The sequence below is a fragment of the Corvus hawaiiensis genome, chromosome 15, assembly GCF_020740725.1.
Source record: "Corvus hawaiiensis isolate bCorHaw1 chromosome 15, bCorHaw1.pri.cur, whole genome shotgun sequence".
Classification (NCBI taxonomy): domain Eukaryota; kingdom Metazoa; phylum Chordata; class Aves; order Passeriformes; family Corvidae; genus Corvus; species Corvus hawaiiensis.
The window spans coordinates 41,521-59,179 of record NC_063227.1 but is presented as its reverse complement, the minus strand read 5'-3'; the positions used below and the strand labels follow the sequence as shown (position 1 = coordinate 59,179).

The 17,659-nt window shown below is 48.8% G+C and overlaps 1 long non-coding RNA gene across 3 annotated transcripts; it reads left to right on the top strand.

Annotated features, from left to right (window-relative positions):
• Positions 1–274: 274 nt before the first annotated feature.
• LOC125333928 lies at positions 275–6,439 on the top strand. 3 transcript variants are annotated; one of them, XR_007207011.1, is made up of 3 exons: positions 275–314; positions 3,879–4,468; positions 5,625–6,439. It is a non-coding gene; the product is annotated as an uncharacterized LOC125333928 (long non-coding RNA). The 3 variants fall into 3 exon arrangements; XR_007207010.1 differs by lacking the exon at positions 275–314 and having other exon boundaries at positions 2,882–4,075; positions 4,343–4,468; XR_007207009.1 differs by lacking the exon at positions 275–314 and having other exon boundaries at positions 2,882–4,468.
• The last annotated feature ends 11,220 nt before the right edge of the window (positions 6,440–17,659 follow it).

Below are 17,659 nucleotides of genomic sequence, written 5' to 3'. Positions count from 1 at the left end.
TTCCCACAGAAGGGCTGTCCCGAGGTTGGAGATGGTTCCAGCTTTATGGAGCTTTGATCTTTATCTGGTTTTACTTTTTACAGAGCACAGAACCCGAGAGTGGCAACTGCTTTCCTCTTGTTCCTCCTGTGGCAGTGAACTGCTCTTCCCAAGGACGGCTGCAGGAATTCTCAGGCAGCAGAACGTATGGAATGCCAGGCACGCTACAGAATTCCAGTGGGAGCAGCAGGAACTTCTGTTCTTTACTGGCAGGGCTGTGCCATGAAGGGGAGCTCAGAGATATCGGTCAGCTCAGGGAATGAGCCTGGCTCATGGTAAGGAAATTCGCTGTGCAGTTACTTTGGGCCCTTTCTCCTCCTTCTCCTTCTCCTTCTCCTTCTCCTTCTCCTTCTCCTTCTCCTTCTCCTTCTCCTTCTCCTTCTCCTTCTCCTCCTTCTCCTTCTCCTTTTCCCTCTCTTCCCAACACCGGTTCCAGACCTCAGTATAATCCATGTTCCCACAGCCTGACCTTGCAGTTTTCCCAGCTTAGCAGCCCCAGCAACACTTGCAGCCTCTCTGTCTGGACTTTGTCTTGCTGAAATCTCCCTTTGTTGATCCTTTGCTGCCTCACCTTTTATCCAGCAATAACGTGCAGTGGGTGGAAGCTTCTCAGAATTCCCTCCCTGTTCCACTGGAAACATTCCCGAGTGGAAGCAGCTGCACTGCCCATCAGCACTTCCCTGCTTTTAGGAGTGGTTGAGGCATGAAGGATGCAACAAATGGAGTTGGCTCCAAGGGGATGAAATGCTCCCCGTGAGGCTGCTCAGAGAGCTGGAGCTGAGGAATCCGGGTGGGAATCACTGCAGGAAAAAGGAAGGAAAAGAGAGCGGAGGAACAGGGATGCAATTCCAACCTCTCCAAGGACTGGCATGGGCACATTCACCATCACCATTTAATCTAGACACGATTTCTTCTTTGCCTCTGGCTGCCAGGAGCAGGATGAGCAGTTTAATGAGTTTAAATAGTGAATAGTTTAATTAGCTGGAAGAGACTGGATCAATAGCTGCTTAAACAAACAACTGGCTCCCTGTTTCCAAGCTTGGATGTAGTTTTGGAAGGTTCCTGGCAATTTGGCAGGGATTAGTGATGCTGAGAATGTGCTTTTTTGTGGGTTTGGGGCTTTTACTCCTGTTCACGTGGCTGCTTTTTCTTGTTGCGTGGAAAACAGGAGGGAAAGAGCAACCACGGGAGGAATTCCACTCTTGCTGCTTCAAGGGATGGATCAGGAAGGGAACAGGCTGCAGGGAATTTGGAGTGCAAACTGAGATCTCTCCGATATTTTCGGCTCAGTCAGTCCATCGGTGCTTGGTGGCTGTTTAGGCCACGTGCAAGGTGAATGATGGTGCACATCGCAGAGCTGCTGGTGGCTCCTTCCCCTGCCCGGCTGTCAGTCACCCTGCAGGGTGCTGGAGCAGCGTGCCAGAGGCCACGGATCCTATGGATCCCATGGATCCCATAGATCTCAGGGGCGTGATCAGGAACCTGAGCCTGCTGGCCACTCCCTGCTCTCTCTTATCCTGACTTTTCAGCTCTGCAGCGAATCCAGCTCGAGCTTTTCAACCCTTAGAAACCCAGGGAACTTTCATGTCTGCTCTCAGATCTGGGATTTAAATCCAGCCCTTATCAAAGCACCCCGTGACCAGGCAGGCCCTGAATCCCAGCAGGGATCTGATAAAGAGGGACCTGACATCCTAAAGAAACCCTTTGAAATCCTGCTGGGATTGATTTGTATCCATAATGGAGCCCAGAGCTCTCTGCCAGGGAGAGATGAAGCTGCTCCTTTGCTTTATCATGCTCAGGCCCTTCCCAGCTTCGAGGGAAATTCACTCCCTCTTCAAGCCCCAAAATCATGGAAAAGTTCCTTTGTATCCTTCTCTCCACAGCCCTTACGTGGATAAATCAACTTTTTATTTGATATGGTGTCATTCTCCTTTTTTTTCCCATGGATAAAACTGCACGGTGAGCAATCAGAGCAGAAATATGAAATGCAGGAGTCTTGGATTCCTCAGTGGGATTAACTTCCCTTTTCTGCTCTCTTTCAGGACAGGAAAAACCACTGAACTCGCCCCATCTTTGGGACCAAGAGCTTTGGTGTTGGAGTAGGCAAAGCCAGCTAGGGCCCCCCTCGTCCTGCCCATGGTGTGGGTCAGGGACAGGCTCCTCTTCTCCTCTGGGCTGGGATGAACTGCCTAGGGAATGCTCTTTCTGACAGGCCGGTCCTAGCCCCGGCTACTGGAAATGGGCAGAGGTGAAGAGGCAAGTGCCAGAGTTCCTTGGGGATGATGGAATTGTGGTGTTTGGCTGTGCCCAGAGGGGCAGGTTGGGCATTTTTGTGTGTGTGAGGACCGGTTTGGGTGCTGGGGAGCCCGGGGAGCCGAGCTCTCAGTGCATTCCCAGCTCTCCCGGGGGTGGGAGCTGGTGCAGGGCTGGGTGACAGCCTCTGGTCGGGCTCGGGGCAGGCCCTGGCCCCGGCACAGACACGCTGGGGTGGTTTGGGGCCGCTTGGGGAGCCGTGGGAGGAAAATGAGGGATGGTGCTGGGCGGAGCGATCGGCCTGCGCTCGTGTCAGCGCAGCCGTGCAGGGCACTGGGATCTGGATAAAACACCAGCTCTCCTGGTGTTCAGGGATGCAAGGTCTGAGGCACTGGATTTACTTGGGGCTTTCCGGGACAGCAGGAACAAGAGGAGGTGTGGTGCCAGAGGTGCGTCCCATCCGGTTGCATTTCCCTCTTTCCCATTTCCATTTTTTCCTCAGTGCAGGTGTCTCCTGCAGCCCATGAGCACGGGGCAGGTGACAACTCCCTTTCTGTAGAGGGATTCCTTATGGAACAAGGGCATATGATACCCCTGGAAAGATTGGACAACCCAGGGTTGCTGAGGAAAAGCCCCTGAACAGGCCCCTGACTGCAGGCAGCCCTGAGTGTCCTTGGCAAGGTATACAGCTGCCTGGCTCCCCCCCTCATTAGAGGCCATCTAGAGGGACTGTGTGTGAATCTTTGCAAAAGTAGATGTAAGTTGGCATAGTTGAACAATAAGGGGAGAACAATGCTTAATCATATTGGTGTACATGTCATTTATGCGGCCAGCTCTCCGGACTCGGTCCCTAACACCTGTCCTCCTCCTGTCCCCCTGTGCCCCTTTTCTTGGACAAGTCTCAAATGGCAACACACATTCCCAAAGACTGTCTGCTTCCTTAAATCCACGGACCAGCTAGTGCTGTCACTCAACAGCTGAAATGAGCTTTCAGAGCCTAGAAACTAGCAGGAGTGACAAACAAATGGATTTGAATCTGGAAATAGGTGAGTTCCACCCACCCACTGCTGCTGATGCAGAGACGGGCTCAGGGCATCTGCGCAGCCCTTCCCTTTGGCACTGATCCTGCACTGGAATGTTGTGTTGTTGCCAAACCGGGCCTCAAACCAGGAGAAGGTAAGCCCTGACCATTTGCCCCTGACCCTAGCACACCCACAGTGTGTTATCTGGAGCGTGTGCCTCAGCTGGTGTCACTTGAGTTTCACCAGAGTTGCAAGTTGGCTCCTGCTCTGGGCGATTCCGAGTGACCATCACATCAGTTGTGCACTAAGCACCGTTTAGCCAGACCCAGAGATTTGGCCACATAGTGACTTCTGAACAGAAAATCAAAATGCAGGAAAAGTGCCAGGACCACGGACGGGCCTGGGTACAGCACGGTCTTTGTGGGTCACTGTCACTCCAGGCCCTTACAGTCTCTCCTCATCTTTCTTGTAGGCTCCCTTCAGGTACAGGAGCCATTGCTCACTGGTGTTTTTGACTATTCTCTGCCAAGGAAATGAGTTGAATTTCCTTGTCAAATCTTATAGGCTTTTATACTTGGGCTTCTCTGCTGTGGGATTCATACTCAGAGACTGGTGTTGGTGTCTGGACGCTTCCAGAAGGTGGATGTTATCCCTGGATGTATAAAGAAAACGCCTATCCATCATCTCTCAGGCAATGAGAGCGGTGCAGGTGTCTGGCATGGCAGCCTTTCCACCAGTTCACTGGTTGAGCTGGTGCCAAGGTGAGCCCACTCTCTAAATTTCCCTTGCATGCCTCAAGGCGTGCATCGTAAGATTCGTGCTTGTTGGAAGGACAGGATTGAGCCGGTCTTCCGTGCAGTGAGTGTCAGGCGACGTTCTGTTTGCTGCACGTTGGTGACTCCAGGGGGTTCTGGAGTAACACAGACATGCTGGCTCGAGAAGGCACAAAAGAGTGCTTTCCTTTCAAACACGGGAACTGGTGAAAAAGTGTGGTTTGTCTCTCACTGCCTGCATTCCCTTCAACCCAGGGAGGCCGTATGGAGCTGATGACTTCCTGCCTGTGTTGACATAGGCCCTAGCCCAGTGTGATGAGCTGGAGACTGAAATCGAATACATGACAGAGTGGCTGGATCCATCCTTGGTGTATGGAGAAGGTAATGGATTTTTTTTATTTTTACTAGAACCCCCTGAAGGACTAGTGAGGGGATGTTCTTCCTCACAGCACAGTTGCTGTTCCTCTTGTTTGAGTAGAAATCCTGTTAAGGGGAGACCTAATGACAGTGATGTTAGTAGTGTAGCAGGACAATGTCCTAATCATTTCCACTGCTGGGTAGCTCGCAGAGCACAAGCCCTAGCAGCCTGAAAATGTGCTGCTGTGCATTGCTTTACGAGCAAATACGTTGTTTCTAACCCGTTTTGACTGTGCAGGCAAGGACATCCATTGTGCAGGTGCCCAGTGGCCTTAGCCTTTTGTGCCTGAAAAATTTCCTGAGAGTACTTATGGGGCAGCAGCACTCAGCTCACTGTGAGGCACATAATGAGACTTGGGTTAGGTGCTGTGTGAAAACTTCTGGGGGACTCTTTGCACCTTTGGGGAAGTGCTTTGAAAATATTGCTCCCTTTTAATGATTTTTACTTCTTTCCAATATTTGCTTCTCACAAAGTATTTTTCTGAGCCCTAGGAATGTGTTTCTTGAGGCATTACTTGCATGAGGACTTAAGTCTGCTAGAAGCAAGGAAATCTGCCTCCTTGCTGTTTCCATGGTAGCATTTTTAACAAACAAGTTTTCTGCAAGGCTCCGGTAGGCCCCAGAATCTAAAAAGTTTATGAGAAAGTTTAAAGGTTCTTGCGGCCAAGCCTAGCTGCGTGTTTAGGTATATGTATGTGTTTCCTATTCCTGCTGCATCTTGGCTTTCTGAAGTTGCTGTATCCTCTTGTATGCCATTATGCCTGGGAGAATTCATGCCACGATTCCTCCAGTCTGGCACTAGTGTGCTCCTTGCTTGGTGTACAGAGCATCCTTGGGCACATTGTTAGGAATCTTAGCATGGAAAATAATTGAGATGTGAAGCTGGAGATCAGTAACGCGCTTGAAAAGCCGAAAGTTTTCCTGGACTATTAAGTCACATTATTATGAATGCCACAAAGGAAGTCTGTCCATAGGCTGGGCCTGTCTTTGGCACTAGCTCAGCTCTACCGTGCAGAAAAAATTGTGTAGTGCTTTGGGGTTGTGCATTTCAACTGTAATGTATTGTCCAATTTATCTAATGGGTCTCGCATGAATTTTGTGTGTCAATCTCGTTGCAAAGCTAAAGGCTGAGAGGGGACACTGTCGGTAATACAGAAAATACTACCCTGTGTACAGAACGCATCTCTGAACGCCTCTGAACAGACTGTGCTGCCTCTTAGCTGGACACTCCCACCCAAATGGCTGACTTGGAAAAGATAAGACAGACAGTGGGTCTCCTGTTGCTGCGGACCGTTACCTCCCGTCGAGACTCTTTTACTTTGTGACCTGCAGCTTCTTTTGTACATTGCAACTCTGTTGTGGCTTTAATTTGTTCTCTGTTTGTGTAATAAAGGTGGAGTATGCAGGACTGTACACACCATCTCCCGAACAAGTTGGACATTATGGGGAATGCCACAAAGGTGACAGACCAGTTGTTGTTTTAAAAACAAAGGCAACCCTTTGGGATGATTGCAGAGTACAAATCTCACACTCAATTGTTGCTTTATTGCCACTAAGAGCGGTTGCTTTGATGTTGATGAACACCGGTAGATTGTCTTTTACTTTGTTTAAGCAGCCGTGTTTATTTCATCCACCTCTGAAGCTTGGGAAGAAGACAAAACCCTGTTAGATAATCATTTAAAATAAAGCTGGTGTTCCAAGAGTAGAGGAATAAACACGTGGGAGTAAAGGAGAGACAGGAGTCTTTTAAGGAATCGGCTTTCCTCAGCATGAGTGGACCCAGCCACGGGCACCGCTGTATCATATGGAGCACATGCAACCACTGAATGCGTCTCAGTGGCTGAGAATACACACTCCAGCGTTTTGCAGGCCAATGAGCTGTTTTCCTTTTGTGTGTAAATATTTTGGCCATAGAATAAAGGGACTTTCTGTATATCCGTGTGTGTGTCTGGGTGCCTCTCTGGATGTATTTATACATCTCAAAGAAAACGGTCTGTACCTGTGACTGAGACCACTCTGAGACGTTCTTCCCTTGCTGTCCTTCACAGGAGGCTATTATTTGACAAGTGCTTATGGAGCACTTTCACTGTTCAAGAACTTCCAGGAAGAACAAATAGCCCTACAGCTCAGCTCAGAGGCCAGGGATACTCTCCGGCAGTGGCACAACAGGAGGACAACAAACAGGACAATACCTCTGGTTGATGATTTTCAGATAGAGCTTAGGGCTGAAATAAGAACTGGGATGATTGTGTTGTTGTAAATTGCTATTTGAGAGGTATGATTTGTAGCAAATTCTCTTGGTGCTGCCAAACACCTCTGCAAACCTACACTACTGCTTACATGAAAGTTCCTTACCAAACTCCTTCACCACCTCCTGTAAGGAGCCTGAAGCAGCAGACTGATGGATTTCAATCCTAAATCAGGTTCTCCACATTCTTTCTCTGCTCCTTCTCTACAACCCTTTCCTTCAATTTGCTCTTGTAGCCTCCTAGTTTTGTTTAAAACACTGCATCTAAGCAATAATAGAGATAACAATACATCAAGTTCAGATAAAGGCACTGGAATCAGTAGTTCTGATGTTGCAACCTTCTCACAGATAACACAAGCTTCCAAAGAACTCTCTTGGAACAGGGAAAGAAGAGAAAGTACATGGACTTTCAATGCCATACTCGAAAACCAGCAAGAGATTTAGTCTTGTATATCAAATGTCAAAAATCACATGCATAATTACAGAATTTTTTATAGTTAAAGAAGTATTTCAAAACCCAACCCTGACAGTTCCCCTGCAACTTGCATCAAATATCTGTTATCCATAGGAAGGAAAGCCCGGTGCCCCAGTGTGTCAGGTGCAGAGGATGAGCTGTCCAGGGAATGAGCAGCAAATCCTTTCTGCACCTGCCCTCACACTGGGACTGGCAACAACCCCGGGTGTGAGCTGTGAGGATGATGAGGGGTCAGAGCAGCCCCAGGTGTGAGCTGTGACGGTGAGGAGAGGGCGGCTCCTGCCGGGGGCTGTTTTAGGAGGGGTTTCCTCAGCTCACTTTTGCACGGCGATGCTGGAAGAGAGGCGCTTATGCCGGGCTCCTGGGGGGCGGGGGGTGTCTCTCACGGAAGGACGGTGAGAGCGTCTCCCAGGGTCTGGGGGAGCGCTTGGATGTGGAGCGTTGCTTAAATGAGGTGCCGAGGGATGAACCTTTGTGCCGGGGAGTAGCAGGTGAGCCACGGTGTGGATTTGCAAGGGGGATCTTTCTCCTTTCCCCTTTTTCCTTTTGATTTCATCTTGCCAACCCCTCGACACGCCCGCCCTTCCCCCCCTCCTCCCCCGCCAGTACCCCCAGAAAAAAAAAAAGGGGGTTGCGAGGACAAAAGGGGTGTAAATTGCCGGAAGAAATTCCTCTTTCGTTATTGCCTGTGTTTAAACTGGGGGGATGCCCCTTCACTTATGACTTTAAGGGTATTGATTGAAGGAAAACCTGCCTTTTCTATGGTGTTAGGGTTATCAGTTGCTAGGGAGTTCCCACGTTCCACTTTAAATGGAAGGGGAGAGCACGGGTCTTGCCACTTTAGGGGTTTGAATTGCGGGTAACCCCCCCGCATTTTCATCATCCTGAGGTTTACGCTGAGGGGGAAGCCCTGTTGTCCCTGCTCTTTAAGGGTTTTAATTGAGGTAAAAATCGCCGTTTTCCCATTATTTGAAAGATTTAATTTGAGGAAAGCCCCTCTCTTTCTGATATTTCAGGGGATTGAGCTGAAGGGGAGAACCCATTTATTTGCCATTGTATTGGTTTAAATTGTGGTAAACACTGCCCGTTGCCTCAGTTCCAGGGGTTAAATTGAAGGAAACGCCAGCTCTTCCAGCATTTGAAGGGTTTAAATCGTGGCGTGCCGCTGCATTTGAGGGCGCTTTTGCCCGTGCCCCGGCACCGAATGTCTTGCGCGGGAGCACTCCTGGCCCCTGGGGAATTTCTGAGGAGGAACGGCAGTTTGGGGGCTGGGCTGCCGACAGGGACTGATGGAACCGCGGCGGTCCGAGCCGTGCGGAGCCCAGGCGAGCGCTGTCAGGGCGGGCAGGCGGGAGACGAGGCGCGGAGCCGAGCCGCTCCCTGTCGTCCCGCCCGCTGCGTGCGCTCCGTGCGCGGGGCTCAGGCGCCGCCGGGTCCCCCTCGGCCCGGGGCTGCTCGGCAGGCGCCGGGGGCGGGCGGGGCTCTCCCGGCGCGGGGCCGCCTCCGCCTGCCGGAGGAGCCGCTTCCGTGCCGGGAGCCGCGCTCCGCCCGGGTCCGGGAGCGCGGGGCCGCCCCCGGGCGCCGAGTGCCGCCGGTGCCGTGGGTCGCGTGGCTTTTCCGGTCCCCTCGCACCGTGGAACGGCGCCAGCCCGGCCCGAGTCCCGGCAAGGGACGCTGGGGGACGCTTGTGGCTTGTCCGCTTCAGAGCTTGCTTGCAAAAGTCACTGAAAGGAAGATTGGAAAAAACCCAACCCCGACTCCCCAGGCTTTTTGCCTGGTGACTTTGTTGGTATTGCTCTTTAACTGAGCCACGCCTTTAAACACCAACGTGGGTGCCTGCTGGAAGCGGTGTTCCATGTATATTGTACTCTCTCATGAGACCTTCGTGGTGTCATATTTCCATTGCTGTGTCAATCCAGCGGCAGGGGTGGAGATAATTGGAGGTCCAAGCTGACAGTGTCCCGTGCATCTGTTGTTCATTGATCTATTTGTGGTGTGAAAAATGAGGTTCACTTTCCTGTGAGAATTTAAAGGGTTTAATATAAAGACAATAAGAGACACAAAATAAAGCAAAGGGGTAATGGCCCCGGTGCCTTGGCGCTCTGCCAAGAGCACACCTGATGCTCGAGGTGAGTCCTTTTTATACTATTTTTACTGTCTGTTCTCGATTAATATTCAAACTTTTCCCGGAGCTGTTCTGCATGGCCACTCCTTGGTTCCGCCTTTTTAGAGCATGCTACTCTTCTGCCTTGTGGTTTTATTTCTTTTGATTCTTGGGGTTGGGCTCGCTAGGTAAGAGTCGATGGTAGGGTGGATCTCTTAATTCTCTAGACAGTCAGGGCTGATTGCAGCTTTGGGCCTCTTCGTCTCTCCGGGCAGAGCGGTGATAGCAGCTCTCGGACTCTCCTGGCCGCCCGTTCTTCGGGCGGAGTAGCCTTTGGGCCCTTTTGTTCCCTGGACAAAGTGTTGATTAGCAGCTTCTCGGGCCTCATCCTCTGTTCGCTTGGAGGTTATCTTACTTGGTCACACTTGCTAACATTCTTGCTAAAAAGAGAGAAAACCACATCCACACAGCAAAAAGCATTTCTAACATTATATAATACCTACTTTTATACTTGTGAGAAGCCAGTATTATAGTATGTTTATAACAGTGGTGTTCATTTCATCTGGATGCAGAGTTGGGCTTTTTGGGCAGATGGTCCCCCTCAAACCACAAGGCTTATTTAAACCTTGTACACTATTTTTTGAAGATGCAGGGTGGGTGAGGACTTTTTCTTGTTGCTGTACTAGGGAATGGAATGCAGGAGGTTCCTACAATATTGGCATTGAGGTTGGAATGTTCAAGGATATCAGTGTGACTATTCTCAAGGATGAATCTTGCTCCCGGCAGTCTGTAGCGTGGTAGAGCAGGACACGACAAAGCAGGGTGTGAGGCACAGGCAGGGTAGGAACAGTGAGGTGCTTCATGCTGGCAGCTCAGTTTGGTGTTGCTGATGTTTTCAGAGTGGAAGCAGATTGATTTGGTTCCGGTGCACTGGAACAGGATCCAAACCTTAGAAAGTATTTCTTTGTCCTCAGGCTGAAAAATATTGCTGTGCAGCACTTGTTCCCTTGTACCTTCAGTTCATTGTGGAAAGCATTTATTTTAGTGAGCACATGTTGTTGTGGCTGGTGCAGTGAAAAGCAGAAGAGTTCTTGATAAGATCAACTTGGAGAGCTGAAGTGCCAGCCAAAACCTTGCTGTGTTCCGCTGTGATGCCACTGAGGGAGGAAAAGAGTGAGTGTGGAAAGCCTTGAGCAGAGTGGTGGGAAATGGGAGGAGAGGAAGAGTCAGGCTGATATGCAGAAAAGATTCCACTACTGGAATAAGTAGTAAAGTATTTTTTATGTATGTATGTTTATTCCAGCGCTGGAACACATGGGGGAATAGTTCCTCCAAAGTCATGCATGCCGACAGCTGCATTCAGCTTGGTATATATCGGGTTACAAGTTCCATATTCATTAAGTTTCCCAATATGCCTATACCTATTCGTTGCCTAGCCTTGCCTTGTATTACAATGAGCCCAAAAGTCACTTATGTCTGCGTTGCGCTTGCGCAGTGTTGTCTGGTGGTTGTGGGCAGGGGTCTCCGGAATGAAATAAGAGTCTTCCTCAGATGAAGTAAAGGGTCTTCCTCATCCTGAACTTTTCACCTTGCTTCCATGTGCATGCTCTTTATGTCCCTGGCCCAAGTCTAAACTTCAAGACTGGTTTGAGTTAGTTTTAGGTTAAAAACAGGATCTTTGGTCAAGATTCCTTCCCTTTATCAATAGTCTTCTATCTTCTCATCTTGCTTTGGTAGGCACAATAAGTGTTGAGCAAGTTGTATGCATTGCTTTTAACAAACAACTTCTTAGCAAATCATTTAACCTCTGCTTCCCCATCCCCCCGATTAAGGGCTAAGTATGGATTTAAACTGGGCCAGGTGTTAGTGTAGGAAGAGACATTTAACTGCAATTTATTTGTTTCAGGAGGTGTCTCATCATTTAGTCTGCTATTTAACAGTTTCCATGCCAGGTTAATTGTAGTGGAAGACAGCAAATGAAGCCAAGAGACTCAGTTAGGATGTCCCAGGTCCCCGCCAAGCACAGATTACAAAAAACCCAAACCCTGGGATTACAAAAATACTGAAAGCTAATCTTAAAAAATATTAAAAAAACAGCCTACCAAAAACTAGGTTCAAAAATACTAGAATAACATTGTTTCAAAATAAGAGAAACCCAAATTTCAAAATACCAGAAAACCAGGTTTCAAAATCTCAGTTTTAAAATACCAGATTACCAAATTCCAAAAGACCACAGTTACCCTGTTTCAAAATTGCAAACTACCAGGTTCCAAAATACCAATTTTTTTCCATTTCATAATAGCAGAATCTCAAGTTCCAAAATATCAAAATGACTCTGTTTCAAGATATCAAATTGCAAAATGCCAATTTTCAGATGTCTTATACAGGCAGGATTCCCAAACCCACAAGAATGCAACATTGTCAAAATGGGATCCGTGCTACCAAAATGGATATTTTATCCTCTGAAAAGCTTTCTTGCAGTGACCATCAACACAGGTATTTATTTTAATTGCACAGCCAGATGCAACAAGACTTTTACTTCAAAAGCAAACACTCACAGTAGTTTTCTGCTTAGATCGTGTCCGTGAGGACCGGCATTTGGGCCGGAGAGCTGCAGTTGGGATCAAAGGATGGAGTCAATCTGCTCCCTGCAGATGCACAAGGAAAGATCAAGTAGCAGGCAGAGGGAGTATTTATAAACAATATCAATGTTTCACTGAAATTCAGGGTGGACTGGTGATGGGTGTGCCTGCCAGGATCAGCCATAAACAACCCGGCCAAACCCCCGACCCCTCAAGGGGTGCGTCAAACACTTCAACAGAAACGCAAGTCGGTAATGATTATGGAAGAAAAATTACTGGTAATTGCTTGTGATCTGTGGGGAATTTCCTTGGTAGTTACCAGTCTAGGACATACGGAATTTTGAAGGCAGGATCCCAATTTTGGCCACGGGCACCCAGATGAGAAGGCCAGTCCTTTTCCACAGAAAGGAAAGCCCGGCACCCCGGTGTTTCGGGGGTGGACGATGGCCCGCGTAGGGGAGGGAACAACCGGCAGGACCATTCTCTGCCTCATCCCTGCACTCCAAGATGCAGCAGCCCCAGGTGCGACCAGTGAGAATGAGGAGGGGGTGGCTCCTGCCACAGGCTGCTTTCAGAGGGTTCCCTGGGCACACCTATGCAGGGAGCTGCCAGTCGAGAGGGGCCAACGGAGGCATCTCGAGAGCCCCTCTGGGAACAACGGTCACAGCATCGGGCAGGAGCTGGGAAGTTGGCCGGATGCACCCGGGTACAGAACATCGCTTCGAGAAGATGCCCAGGGAAAAACCTTTTTGCCAAGGGGCGGCACTTGAGCAGGCAGGAGAGCCTGTGAGGTCCCTTTCATCTCATCAGCCTCTCTCCAGAGCCCCCAGTCCCTCCCCAGTGCCCCCAGAAAAGAGAGGAGTTATTAGGAGAAAAGGGGCTCAAATTGAGATAATCAGCTTCCTTTTCCATAATTGTCTGTGTTAAAATTGTGGGGGAATCCGCTTCCCCTGTCATTTTAATGGTCTCATTTGAAAGAAACCCTGCATTTTCCATGCTATCGGGGTATAAATTGACAGGGAATCCTCACTGTCCATTATTTTCCAGTTTAAATGGAAGGGGAAAACCTTTACAATGCTCTTTTATGCGTTTGAATTAAGGGTAGCTTCCCCCTTTTCATTGTCCTAAGGTTTAAATTGAGGGGGAAGCCCAGTTGTCCCTCCTTTCTAAAGGTTTGAATTGAGGAAAAATCCCCCTTTTTCCATCACTGGAGAGATTTAAAGTGAGGAAACCCCTCTTTTCCCAATAGTTTAGGGGATTAAATTGAAGGGGAGAAGCCATTTATTTGCCACTGTATCAGTTTCAGTGGAGGTAACTACCCCCCATTCCCTCATTGTAAGGAGTTCAATTGAAGGAAGCTCTCCCTTTTTGAGTATTTTAAGGATTTAAACCTGCATTTCAGGGTGCTCCTACCCGAGCCCTGGTACCGAATGTCATATGGGAGCGAGTCTGGCACAGATGTAACCCTAATGCCACCTGGGAGTGTATTAATTTTTCTTGTTTTTATTTTTAATGTATATAGCCCTAATTAGAGATCCCAATGAGAGTTACATCATTCATACAATTACTATTCTTCTCTACCTTACTTAGTCACATGTGGAATACTACTTATTAATCACTAGGGAATATTTATCCAAGTTAGGAACAAATTATTCAAGTTATCTAGCTGTGCTGCCAAAACACAATGTTTTATTTCTTACCGGTTTTCTGCCCTTTTGCTTGATGTTGTTGAAGCAGAAAAGAAAGTGTCATCATTTCCCTGAAGAGTTTTCTTCTCTATTGAGCCCTTTACTCATCTCGAATTTAAGTCAGAGGAGCCAAATGACCACTGCTCCTCCAAGGGCTTTTATACCTTGCGGTATTTGCCTTCTCCCTTTTCCCGGGCATTGTGGGATTGAGAGGTGGGCCCGGCCAGAGCTATATCAACCCCAGCCTTTGGCAAAGGGCTTCATTCTCTCCCTGGGAGTGACTGTGACAAGAGCTTTTCTCTTATTTCAATGAAAGGGATCTTTCAGCTTATCTTAGCTTGTTTTCAGTAGGTGCTTTTGGTGTCTAAAGCATCAGAGACCTTGAAGGCACTGTGAAGAAGATAGCATTGAACACAGAGAGTATATAAGTTCACAATTTTTGGTTGTGCATTCAGGGGTGATAAGGTGCTTTTGCGATTTCTGTTTTTGTTCTTGTATTTTTTTTTAGGAGTTGTGTAACTTCCCGCAATTCCAGATTGCGTTGAGTGGGATACTTCAATTTTTTTCAGCAAATGCATTGTGTCCCAAAAGGGATTTGCCCCATGCCAAAGATGATGACTGAGATCGAGGCTTCTAATAGGTAAGTCAAGGATTGTGACTGGGAGAGGGAGGGGTGTGCAGGGTATTGGACTAGGGGTTACCGTGGGGAGGTTTTGAAGGCAGCACAGTAGGAAACAGTGTCCATTTGGGGCCCAGTAAAGCTTTTCTACACGTGCAGCAGGTGCATTTACGTGCGTCTTACGGCCCACCAACGCATCCACTGCACTCACAGAAATGCCTCGTAACTTTGTCTCTCGCTAATGCAGGTGCCCATCATAATAACAGCCACAGCCTTGACATGGGCTAAAGCCAGAGACTTGAGGACCTAGGTGCACTTAGGAGCGAGCGAGCGGCTGACTTGTTGGGATTTGGCCCATGCGCTCCTAAACTCGTCTATTGATTTTGGCTCTTTTTTATCCAAGAGGCTAACCAGCAATTGCGGGGCCTTCCGAGATGGCCGAGGCAGATTTATTTCGCATCCAATGCAGATGCACATCGCGGATCATTTGAAAGATAAGTTGGGGGCCACAACCTGGGGATGGGATGCCAGCAGAGCAGCGGGTTAGAAATTCCTGGGAGAGATTTAAAAATTAGCAGAGGGGAAAGGGAATGTCCTTTAAGGGGCTTCTTTGGACAGCTAAAGAGAGCAGCTCTACTTTTGATTGCAACCATAGGACATGCAGAGCAGTTCCTGTCAGTCTTGTGCTGTCTAACATGCTTTTGGGATCCCTTGGATCAGATATCTTTGCCTTTTCCCCTTGAGGGCCTTATCACAAGCATTGGCTGCCATCTCTAGGTTCTTGAATATTTGTACTTCTCGGCATGATGCCGATATAATTTGTTCTTTTACCGGCGGGCTCAGCCACATCTTGGAATCACATCTTGGAATCGCATCTCAGAAGCGTCGAGTCGGGTGCCTTTTGAGGCCTTGTTCCTGGCTCTATTGCCATCCATCCTTTGCAGCCGTGAGATGTCGTGTCCTGGGGCTTGTCAGACTGTAAGGATATGGGGAACGTTCTGAATGTAGCATTGTCTCGCAGCCATCTTGATCGTCGTGACCGACAGTCCTTCTCACAGGTCACTGTTACAGTTTTTTTCTTCTGCTCCTTAGAGCCTCCACCATCGCCATACCATCAGTCATCTCTTTGGCGTTGTCTCGGTCCTTGCCATTATTCTTCTTCCCGAGAGCTTTTTTTATCATCCTAGTGTTACACTGTTTGTAGCATAATGTGTCGTTTGAGTTTGTGTTTAGCCTGAAACTGCTCTGCCCTGTGGAGTAGACTGGGGGGGTAGGTGGAGTAGAAAGAAGACTTTACGGGGAACTTTTTGCTTTGTTTGGCCACCTGAGCCACACCTCAGACGGAGCAATCGCAGCCAGTTCATGCAAGGTTTGTTGGAGGCATGGGAGAGGTATTGCAGTGTCTCGCAGTTTTCTAGTCCTTTGTTTTAATGCACGCTGTTTACGGCTCCTAGATGGTTTGATTGGAGAAATGAGAACTTGGGGAAGGCTAAGCTTTCCCTGTGTGCCTGAGTGACTTTGACAAATAATTTTTTTTGCAGAGGGATAGGATGTAAACCAGACACAAATGGAGGAGGCCAGAGGAGCACAGCAATGAGGTGGGTTGGCACCTGAAGCCCAAGCTCCAGCCTGACTTTCTTCAATGCTTACCCCATTGTTTGGCTCTTTGTTTCATTAGAAGATGCGAAGCGCTTGGTACGGCCAGGTACTGGTACCGGGGGCACCATGAGCCAGATGAGTATTGGTGACTGAGATGAGTATTGATTCCAGCACAGAGCCGGATGTTACTGGAGTTTTAATGTGTTAGTGATAAAACTATAAGCATCCTTTGTTTTTTTGTGTTTTACAGGTGGTCTGAAGCATTCCAACCACTGGTCCAATATGACAGCGGCCCTTGTGGAAAGAGGTCACGGTCAAGCGGTTTCAGATGGAAACTAATCCGGCAACGCGATGCTTTCGGACCCTATGTCGGTACATGCCTTTCCATTTTGTTTTGCCCTGTCTCCCCCGGGAAGGTCCATTGTCATTCAGCTTTTCAGGGGAGGTGTAAACAGTGGCTATGTTACCAGATTGTTCTTTGTCTTAATTTTTAGGAAGTAAAGCCAGGTATCACCGATCAATGTCAAATGAGTGAGGTGAGCAGTGTCTGGTGGACAGAACCAGTTGTTATTGCATGGTTGCCACATTGCGGTGCAGCTCTAAGCATCCGTTGTTTGTATGTTTAAGGTAGTCCACTTTTTTATGCCAAATCGCCTTGCCTAGCGGCTGATGGACCCGGCTCACCGCCATCGTGAGCCCGTTGGAAGTATCATGGGACTCTGTGACGGAGCCTTGACCTTTTCCATTTGAAGGTGCCCTCCATGTTGCATTTGGCAATGGCTGATGATTTGCGGCAAGTCGGGGAGGGGGGAAGGAGGAGCAAGGGTCCCCTCAAGTTTCAGCAATGCCACATGGCCTTGTCTCCTCTTATCTCAGGTATGCCCTGTGATGGTGGCGTCAGACTCGGAGTGCAGCTGGAGCATGTGGCCCGAGGGCCCTGGCCATCTTAGGAGACGGTGAGTACAAGAATTGTTGGGTTTTGGCCGCTGTGCCACTAAGTTCACGCCTTGACGTTTGGTTTTCTTTCTTGTAGCCATCTAAGAGACAATGGCCTGGCAATGGCTGGAACTTCCCAGATGGTGAGGTGGCCTTCTTTCACACCGGATGCAGATTTGCATTCCTGGACCTCTGAGAGATAAGTGGAGGGCTACGCCTCACAGAGGGGATGAGAGCGATGTGCCGAGTCAGGACTCCCCGGGATGGATTTTTGAATTAGCTCTGGAGACGGGGCTGTCCAAGAAAGGGCCCCTTTAGGCCACATAATGGGAAAGTCTCGTTTTTGATCACAATGCTGAGGCGCGTAGGACAGAACAGTCCCGGTGCGTGTCGTGTCGCTCGTCTATCGTGTGTTCTGCGTCTTTTGGGCTTCTTGTGTCGTGTGTCTTTTTCCTTTGCCCTTCGAGGTGCTGGCGGCCGTTCTTCTCACTGGGAGTTTCTCTCCGTGTTGCACCCCCGTGTTCGTCACGTCCCGTGTCACAGGGGCCAGCGTGGGTTTGGCCCGGAGCTGCTCTGCCCTGCTGCATAGTCTGGCGTTATAGGTGCGATAGGGCAAAGCCCGGGGACTTGAAATTTGTTATGTAGGCTGTAGTTGCCATCTAGATGGTATTCCTAGATTGACATAAGGTGTCTGTAGCCATTAAGTTCTCATGCAGCTCTTTGACTTTTATCATTAACTTTCTTTCAGACGCAGATCGATTATATCTGTGGCGGAGCGCTCCATACCAGGTGAGGGGGTTCCCACAGGAAGGTGAGTCACCGTTTGTGTTTGCGGGGCGAGTGTAAACGGGTGGCTATGTTCTAGCATTGTTCTCTGTCTTTGTTTTTAGGTGGTAAAGCTGGA